Source organism: Schistocerca piceifrons, chromosome 5, assembly GCF_021461385.2.
Source record: "Schistocerca piceifrons isolate TAMUIC-IGC-003096 chromosome 5, iqSchPice1.1, whole genome shotgun sequence".
Lineage (NCBI taxonomy): Eukaryota > Metazoa > Arthropoda > Insecta > Orthoptera > Acrididae > Schistocerca > Schistocerca piceifrons.
The window spans coordinates 564518316-564528903 of record NC_060142.1 but is presented as its reverse complement, the minus strand read 5'-3'; positions in this window follow the sequence as shown (position 1 = coordinate 564528903).

Here is a 10588-nt window from a genome sequence, read left to right as displayed (position 1 = left end):
TGCCCTGAAATGAGATCCGTCCTTCATGATCCGCCAAGAGTGTCTTTCCGCCGTCCACCTAACCTTCGTAACCTGTTAGTTCATCCCTATGAAATCCCCAAACCACCTTCCCTACCCTCTGGCTCCTATCCTTGTAACCGCCCCCGATGCAAAACCTGTCCCATGCACCCTCCCACCACCACCTACTCCACTCCTGTAACCCGGAAGGTGTACACGATCAGAGGCAGAGCCACGTGTGAAAGCACCCACGTGATTTACCAACTGACCTGCCTACACTGTGATGCATTCTATGTGGGAATGACCAGCAACAAACTGTCCATTCGCATGAATGGACACAGGCAGACAGTGTTTGTTGGTAATGAGGATCACCCTGTGGCTAAACATGCCTTGGTGCACAGCCAGCACATCTTGGCACAGTGTTACACCGTCCGGGTTATCTGGATACTTCCCACCAACACCAACCTATCCAAACTCCGGAGATGGGAACTTGCCCTTCAGTATATCCTCTCTTCTCGTCATCCGCCAGGCCTCAATCTCCGCTAATTTCAAGTTGCCGCCACTCATACCTCACCTGCCTTTCAACAACTTCTTTGCCTCTACACTTCTGCCTCGACTGATATCTCTGTCCAAACTCTTTGTCTTTAAATATGTCTGCTTGTGTCTGTATGTGTGGATGGATATGTGCGTGTGTATACCTGTCCTTTTTTCCCCCTAAGGTAAGTCTTTCCGCTCCCGGGATTGGAATGACTTCTTACCCTCTCCCTTAAAACCCACTTCCTTTCGTCTTCCCCTCTCCTTCCCTCTTTCCTGATGAGGCAACAGTTTGTTGCGAAAGCTTGAATTTTGTGTTTGTTTGTGTGTCTATCGACCTGCCAGCGCTTTTGTTCGGTAAGTCACCTCATCTTTGTTTTTATACACACACACACACACACACACACACACACACACACACACACACACACACTCTTAATACCCGGCAGAAATCTAACCTGCATTTGGATCGGACTTTCTCAACTCTTGAGCAGAATGGTGTGCAGTATACTGCTGAATCCATTTTCAACAAGCTACCACTCGAATTCAAAAACCTTAGCAGTAATCCACGCACTTTCAAATCAAAACTGAAGAGTTTCCTCATGGGTCACTCCTCCTATTCCGTCGAGGAGTTCCTTGAAAAATTAAGCTGATTCTTGTTGTATTGTTGATTGTGTTTAATTTATGGATTGAATTTTTTTGGGTTCATAAACATTTTATTTTTATCTGTTATTACTTTTATGTTGTAATTTCATGTATTGATGCGTTCCATGACCTTAGAGTTCCATTTGCTTCTCAATTTGGTCCTACAGAACTTGATGTTTGAATGAAAACAAAAATAAGAAAGTAGTGCTACTCTGGGGACACAAACATCTCAAGGCTAAGTGGGTAATATCGATAAAGCCCGGGACTGACAGTACACCAGAAACATTTTTAAAGTATGTCTAGTGGTAAAAGGGCACTCTTGAGTTTAAGGTGTTAATTATCAGGAAACTTCCACACCAGTGGTCCAGCATGTATCCATTACAAATATCTGATCTACAGCAGCTCAAGGCAACCTGGAGATTGGTCATGTTGATATCACCACTGCCTATCTCTATGGAGATGCAATTGGATATATGTATGTCACTTAATGGGAAAATTTTTGCAGCTTCTGGAAAAGTATGGAGGCTGAAGAAATCTGTTTATGGACTTTTAATAGGCTATTTGGAACTGGAATAAAAAAAATTGATGAGGTGCAAAGAAAACTGAAATTGATCAGATCAAACACTGATCCCTCTATCTATTTGGAGAGAGACTGAAACAGAGTAAGCTAGAACTATCCCAGCTGCTGTTATTGCACTCCTATAATAATAATTTTTTTCTAATTTTTCATTTTGAGTTTAGTCATACACATGTACATATGTAGTGTATGCCCAAAGTATGCTGACTATAATAATGTGTTTAGTTTTTCTGGAGACCATGCTGACTAAAATCAATGAATAATTGAAATTATGATGCCGGCATGTATTGATAGATTTTGAGTGAACTATCAACTGTTCTGGAAATATTAGTGCATACCCTTAGAAAGCTAGGAATCCAGACTTACAGTAACATCTTTTAATTTTTCAGGAACTAATTAACTTAACAGATAAGTGGTATTAAAGATCAGACACATCAAAAATTACTATTGTCTTTTGTGCCACTGTACCTGTGTAATTATCAAGTTTATCACTATACTTTGGTTGCAATAATTTTTCTGCACCAGATGACATACTCCAGTAATCAGTTAAGGCATTAATTAAGAATTTGGTTAAATTATCATAATTACAGATATGGAAACTCTACTTGTATATAGGCAACCCAAAGTGTAGACACAGGAAATAGTTTGTACTTTACTAACTCTTACTGTGTAGACGAAATTATTGCCTGAATGTACAGCTCAAAGATTCTCATAAATTTTCCAAGATTTCTTTATGTCAGTTTATAAATATCCCTTCCAACCCACAAATCTTCAGTTCTGGGATAGATACACAATATTTCGATAATTGTAAATCACATGTGCAGTATGAAACTGACACCACTCTGTGTAGGGTGGATCTCGTGTACTAGTACTGAATTAACATCTCCGTGAATGTTCACACCAATTGTGTAGTAAAGTTGGTGCATAGAAAGTACTCACTAGCATTTCAATGAAAGTTAGCATTCATTCAAACCGAGTTCTTCAGTAAAGCCATCATATCTCAAGCAATTCATTGTCTGCGTCACTTTTGTTGTTAACAACATGTCTCAGTTAAACTTCTAGGTGAAATTCTTTGGTTGTTGCAAAGATAAACTGTGTTTACCAGATTGTACTTTGTAATGCGTATTTTGACCTAAGGGGTGTTGAAGGGATTACCCACATTTCACCCCTTCTTTTGATGCCTCCCTGATGGGGGTCAGGACCACAACAGCCAGCCTTTAAATCACACCATTTTCATATCGGTGGTTGAGGAATAAATTTCAGACACGCAGCCATTCAGATCTGATATGGAAAGTTCTTTGGAGGTGATGTAAAATGCATCAGTGAAACTACACTTTTCTTTGGGGATTTGATTGTTACACATTTTGCAGTCAAAAACAGCAGTTCATTATGTGACCAGTAACAGGACAATGTCAGCAGAGTTGAATGTTGTCGAGAACATTGCTCTGTTGCTCGTCACACTGTGAACTGTTGTTTTTGACGGCAAAATGTGTGACAATCAAATCCCTAACGAAAGGAGTACTTTCATTGATGCACTTTACACCACTTCCAAAGACCTTTCCATATCAGATCTGAATGACTGTGTGTCTCAAATGTATTCCTCAACCATTGATATGAAAATGATGTGATTTGAAGGCTGACTGTTGTGGTTCTGGCCCCATCAGGTAGGCATCAAAAGAAGGAGTGAAATGTGGGTAAGAGCGGGTATGATGACCTTTCCATCATGCGATAAGTGTATGGTGGCACTGGGCAGAATTGTGGTGAAATTTGATGCTAGAGTGACACATTAATTCACCTTACACCTCACATATACTTCCGAGCTCTGGCCTTTTTTCTGCACATGTTGACACGTTGCTGTCGGAAGCATCGCCGAACCCAAGGGTGACGGTGAAGGGAACCATGCTTTTGCACCATTACAGAGAAATGTTATAGGCACTTTGAGCCAAAATTATGCATCACAATGGAAGGCAATTACAGGATGTTAAAAAACTCATTGCCCCTTTTTTTGCATAGTGTATCATGGAGATATGCATCAAACCAGTCTCTGGACTGAAGACCACAACAACAAGAACAACAACAACAACAAACTACCAAGAAGAAGGCTTGAACCAGGTTAATACCATCACAAGATGGGACCAAACTAGTCATTGATTTATATGTTGATGATGTGCTATTATTCTCAAATGACAGAGGTATTTTGAATCAAATCAAATTTTTTTTAAAGTCTTAGGACCAATGGACCAATGCCTAGGTATGGAAAGTACATGAAATCATGAAAAAGAAAAAAAAATGGAGCTTCCAAGAATCCCATGCCAGAAAAGTTCTGGAGAAATTTGGAATGAATGAAGCCAAGCCAGTGTCAACATCACTAGAACTCTGTTTGAGCTATGAGGCAGCCCGATCAACTTGTATGAATGTACCTTATCAGGAGTCAAGTCTTCTCTGTACATCCTGTCTCCAGATCCGACATACGCTTTGCTGTCAATAAACTCAACAGATATAATTAGTGTTTTAATAAGGGCTGTTAGTTGCTAGTAAAAAGAGTGTGTAGATACTTAAGGGGCTCCATGGGCCTCAAGCTACAATTTTCTAGAGTTTGCAATAAACAAATAATGACCTTCAGTGATGCAGATTGGGGAAATAAAATCAGTGGCAGATACACTGTAATTGAGACATGCATAAAGTATGAAATTCTTTAATTTTGTGGTCTAGTAGAAAACAAAAGCCTGTTGCACATTCTATTTGTGAAGCCGAATACAGTACATGAAATGGCACCACCTATTAAAGGTTTATTGTGATTAAGATAACTTACGTCTGAAGTAGATCCAAGTAGTCTCATTAAGCCACTTAATATACATTGTGGTAATAAAGGAACTATTCAGTTAGTCAAGAATCTAATGATAAATTCTAGATCCAAATATACTGGCATAAGAAGGAATGTTTAATTAGGTGCTATTAACTTGCACATCTGACCTCTGAAGAAATGTTAGCTGATACTTTCACAAAATACTTAATGAAGCACATCCAGGAGGGGTAGGGGATAGGTGGTACTTAACCTTGGAGCTGGTTTGCTTGGATATCATGGTCCCTGAGTGGTACACCACTGAGCTCCCACTTAGCATTTATTTTAATGTCTAAGCAAAAAGTACATACATCGATACTTGAACAACTGTTGTGTTAGGAAATACAAATAGTTTCAATTAAATATGTATTTGCATTAAATTTTTTGTCTCAAGCAAATTAAGAGCACTTACACTTTTCTTAAAAAGGATTTGAGTCCACTAATTCAGGTGTCTCAATTATATCTCCACATAGAAATTTCAAACTATTTTCCTTAATATTTTTATCTATCCTAAACAGTCATGGCTAACTAACAGTAAAATGAACAACATAAATTTAAAATAGATATCACTTGGCAAGATGGCCACAGCTGACTCAAATTCAGTTGAGCAAATTTAGTTAGTTGAAGAACACCAATATTTCATTCAGCCTAATGAGAGTAATGGTTGGAACCATTAATAACACCAATTTCTTCCAAAAATGGTAGTGACCCAAAATGTTAAACAGTCGATTAATTTTAGCAGAATGCAAGACATAATTTTACTGAGGGAACAGTCATGCTTAACTGGCAGTATCAGTAGATGAATATGCAAATTTTCTTTAAGCAAGGATGGCCGTGACAGGTCAGTAGAAACAGTTAACATAAATATTTAAAGGGAGATATAACATAGCATTAAGCAAGAGGGAGTTAGTGACCAACAGCTTAGTAAATTAAACAATACAAAGAATAATTTACTAAAAGAACGTCCGTGGCTAACTGGCAGTATCAGTATATGAATCTGCAAGTTTCATTAAGCAAGGAAGATTGAAACTGACCATTAAAAAGACACAAAGGGATTACAGACATTGGCTGCAAGCAGGCATTGACTGAAAACAGGGGGGAAAGTTGAAAACTTGTGTCAGGCCAGAATTTGAACCCAGATCTCTGGCTCACTAGCAGATTCTCTGACCACTGAACCATCCAGATACAGTGGTGATTGCAACTGCACCGTCTACCCCTAGTGCACCCCCCATTAGACTCAAATTCTCAACTTACCCACACATTACCAATGTACTGCCTCTTACCCATTATCCTCATCACTTGTGGCATTTCACCGATTCCCATATGAGTTAGAGCTGGTGTGCATCTCATCGGCTCTGAAGAGATAACTGGCTGCCTTGCTGTTAAATTAAATGTTTAAAAGGAAATATATTATAGTACTAAGCAAGAAGACATTATTAACCAACAGCTTAGTAACTTACACAATACAAGGCACAATTTCACTAAGAGAATAGCCATGACTAACTGGCAGTATCAGTATGTGAATGCACAAATTTTCATTGAGTAAGGATGACCAGGACTTATCAGTAGAAACAGTTAAATTAAATTTAAAAAAAAAGCATAGTATTAAGCATGTGGGCATTATTAAGCAACATCTAAGTACGTTGAACAATGTAACGCACAATTTTACTGAGAGAATGGCCGTCACTAACTGGCATTATGAGTATATAAATATACAAATTTTCATTAAGCGAGGAACAGCCATGAATGACCAGTAAAAACTGTTAGATTAAATATTTTAAAAGGAAATATAAAATAGTGTTAAACAACCTTAGTTACTGACCAATGACTAAGTAAATGAAACTACTTCAGAAAAATAGCACTCACTAGCTAATGCCAAACACACAACAATTTTAGGGAATTAAGATTGGAGTATCCTTTAAGCAACAACAGCTGGAACAAACTGTCAGTTAGACAAAGCAGGAAATGTTACAATTTACTTTCTGAACAAACAGCCATGATAAACCATGGAAGAACAATTACTATTGCCACTGAGGGTGGTAGATTCAATGCCTGTCAAGGTGAAACAATTATATGAATGTGTGGTGTCTGTCTTTTCAGACACCTTCAGCACAGATGCACAGTATATTTGGCCCCCTGTGAGAAGAACAAAGTAGTATTCATGGAGGACACGAATGGGGACTACGGATAGGTGGTGCTAAGTGGGAACATGGGTCAGCTGGGAGGCGTGTTGAGATAATCTATGCAATCACGATAAACACTGTACCTGGATGGCACAGTGGTTGGTGCAACTGCCTACTAAGCAGGAGATCCCAGGTTCGAATCCTGTTTCCACACACATTTTTACTTGGTGCCACTTGTTCTACATGAAGTCCCAATTCAACTGACAGCAATAGTTCCATTCCTTTCCTTTCTCTCCTTTCCACCTTCCATTTGTATCTGGTCTTTCAGACAGATCCAAAAGAACAGACACCATGCATTCATAGCGTTCATAACAATAAGTTTTACATTCTAGTGTTGCTCTTCATAGCTTACCCACTGGATCAGAGTGCAAATCTGAAAGTATCCATATGACACGCGAACAAGAAGTTGAACTTAGTCCTTTCAAAGTGTTCAGAATACAATGCAATTGGATATTTGTGTGTGAGTGTAGTGTTTCACTAGGATATGATAACGTACAACCAATGACAGCCCAGCACTTACAAGAGTACGTCCATGAACGTAGCACTCTAAAGACGAAAAGTTCAAAAGGAATAAATGCAACTTATTTTTTATGTGCCATGCATTGCTTGATATTTCATCCACTCATTCCACTGTTTGCATTCCACCCACGATTTTCAAATGGATCAAATGGCTCTAAGAACTATGGGACTTAACATCTGAGGTCATCAGTCCCCTAGACTTATAACTACTTAAACCTAACTAACCGAAGGACATCACACACATCCATGCCTGAGGCAGGATCCGAACCTGCGACCATAGCAGCAGCGCAGTTCTGGACTGAAGCGCCTAGAACCGCTCGGCCAAAGCAGCCGGCCCAGGATTTTCTGTTATCATATTAATCATGCATATCTCATTATTTTCTGGTTTTATTTGTGTAGATAATTCTTTTTCAGGTGTACAACAGTTAACTTATTGATTCTACCAGACTGAATAGAAACAACTAACACCCTTCAGATCATTTCTAAGACAAAACAGCAAAGTCCTTGAAATTTTGAACTTCAAATATCATTTGCATAGAAGTCTACAATGAAGCAGAGTAAGTTGGAATCTTCCAGCAGCTCTCAGTGCAAAACTTTTAATAATATCTTTTTTCTTTTTTTACTTATTTTTCAGTTTATGTACGTTTTCTATGTAATATACATGTGGTGGGTGCTCAAATACAGGGTTATTACAAATGATTGAAGCGATTTCACAGCTCTACAATAACTTTATTATTTGAGATATTTTCAAAATGCTTTGCACACACATACAAAAACTCAAAAAGTTTTTTTAGGCATTCACAAATGTTCAATATGTGCCCCTTTAGTGATTCAGCAGACATCAAGCCGATAATCAAGTTCCTCCCACACTTGGCACAGCACGTCCCCATTAATGAGTTCGAAAGCATCGTTGATGCGAGCTCGCAGTTCTGGCACGTTTCTTGGTAGAGGAGGTTTAAACACTGAATCTTTCACATAACCCCACAGAAAGAAATCACATGGGGTTAAGTTGGGAGAGCGTGGAGGCCATGACATGAATTGCTGATCATGATCTCCACCACGACCGATCCATCGGTTTTCCAATCTCCTGTTTAAGAAATGCTGAACATCATGATGGAAGTGCGGTGGAGCACCATCCTGTTGAAAGATGAAGTCGGCGCTGTCGGTCTCCAGTTGTGGCATGAGCCAATTTTCCAGCATGTCCAGATACACGTGTCCTGTAACGTTTTTTTCGCAGAAGAAAAAGGGGCCGTAAACTTTAAACTGTGAGATTGCACAAAACACGTTAACTTTTGGTGAATTGCGAAGTTGCTGCACGAATGCGTGAGGATTCTCTACCGCCCAGATTTGCACATTGTGTCTGTTCACTTCACCATTAAGAAAAAATGTTGCTTCATCACTGAAAACAAGTTTCACACTGAACGCATCCTCTTCCATGAGCTGTTGCAACTGCGCCGAAAATTCAAAGCGTTTGACTTTGTCATCGGGTGTCAGGGCTTGTAGCAACTGTAAACGGCAAGGCTTCTGCTTTAGCCTTTTCCGTGAGATTTTCCAAACCGTCGGCTGTGGTACGTTTAGCTCCTTGCTTTATTCGTCGACTTCCGCGGGCTATGCGTGAAACTTGCCCGCATGCGTTCAACCGTTTCTTCGCTCACTGCAGGCCGACCCGTTGATTTCCCCTTACAGAGGCATCCAGAAGCTTTAAACTGCGCATACCATCGCCGAATGGAGTTAGCAGTTGGTGGATCTTTGTTGAACTTCGTCCTGAAGTGTCGTTGCACTGTTATGACTGACTGATGTGAGTGCATTTCAAGCACGACATACGCTTTCTCGGCTCTTGTCGCCATTTTGTCTCACTGCGCTCTCGAGCGCTCTGGCGGCAGAAACCTGAAGTGCGGCTTCAGCCGGACAAAACTGTATGAGTTTTTCTACGTATCTGTAGTGTGTCGTGGCCATATGTCAATGAATGGAGCTACAGTGAATTTATGGAATCGCTTCAATCATTTGTAATAGCCCTGTATTTCAGAGCCTGAAATCAAACAATGGAAAATCCAGGATAGAATAATGACAATATTATGAAAAGGATCGATTGCTGCTCACAATATAGCGGAGACGTTGAGTCACAGATAGGCACAACAAAGACTGTCAAACAACTAAGCTTTTTGCCAAAAGGCCTTCTTCAGAATTGGACAACACACACACACACACACACACACACACACACACACACACACACACCACACAATCACTGTCTCAACTGACAGTCTCTGTTGAGCCTATCTTCAAACCAAGATCTCTGCTATATGGTAAGTAGCAACCTATCCTATTCATAATATTGTCAAAGCCTTAACTGTGTTTTTCCCTGCTTGAATTCATTATGCAAATGATAAGTTTTAATGGATCTAGTTTTCCTGAAAACCTGGCTAATCAAATATATGAATCATTGAACTTTTTATTACAGATGACACTGCAATTTTCATGTGAACTAATATGTGTTTATGGACACAGTGACATCACCCACTAGAAAGACTGGTTTTCCAATGTTTCGGTAATATGTTTCAATTTCTGTGAAACTAATTAACTTATGAGATACCTAACATTAAAGTTTGTGACCACCTACATATTCCATTGCAGGTTTTGCCTCTGTCCTTGTTGAATTCCAACCTTTGCCATTATACTTTTGTTGGTCTGCTTTATACAAGAGTTCACATGATTAAGCTGTTAATTAAGATTTTTGCATAATTTTCAATATGGTGCTTGTATGTGTAAATGGGATATTGCCAATATGAAGGCATAAAATGGTTTCATAATCATTTCTAAATTCCTAAACAACTGCATATTGCACTAACCAAGTTACTATTAATGCTTATAGTTCATACTAAACAGAAAAATCTAACCTAGCCATTTTTCAAATGACTGTATAGTTTTGGAGATGCAGTGCATCCACAGGCTAGTCTTCACACAGTCATACACCAACCAACATTTTCAGTCTAGGATCAGCAAGCATTCACCCAACACCCAGGCAGGATCTTGAGAAACCATGGCTAATCTTGGTTGTGTTAAGTCAATTCTTGCGTTCACAACTGATCTTTACATACAATGTTTCTATGTAGAAAAGTTGTGGCTCACTATTAATATAACAATTTCATGTTTCTGAAGTTCATATTGAACATGTTTATGGGAATCTTTTGACTGTGTACATATGAATGACTCATACGTGTAGGTTATATGATGTACTTTTCTTAAGTATTGACTATATTAATTCTTTTGAATTGATGCAAATTGTTTACT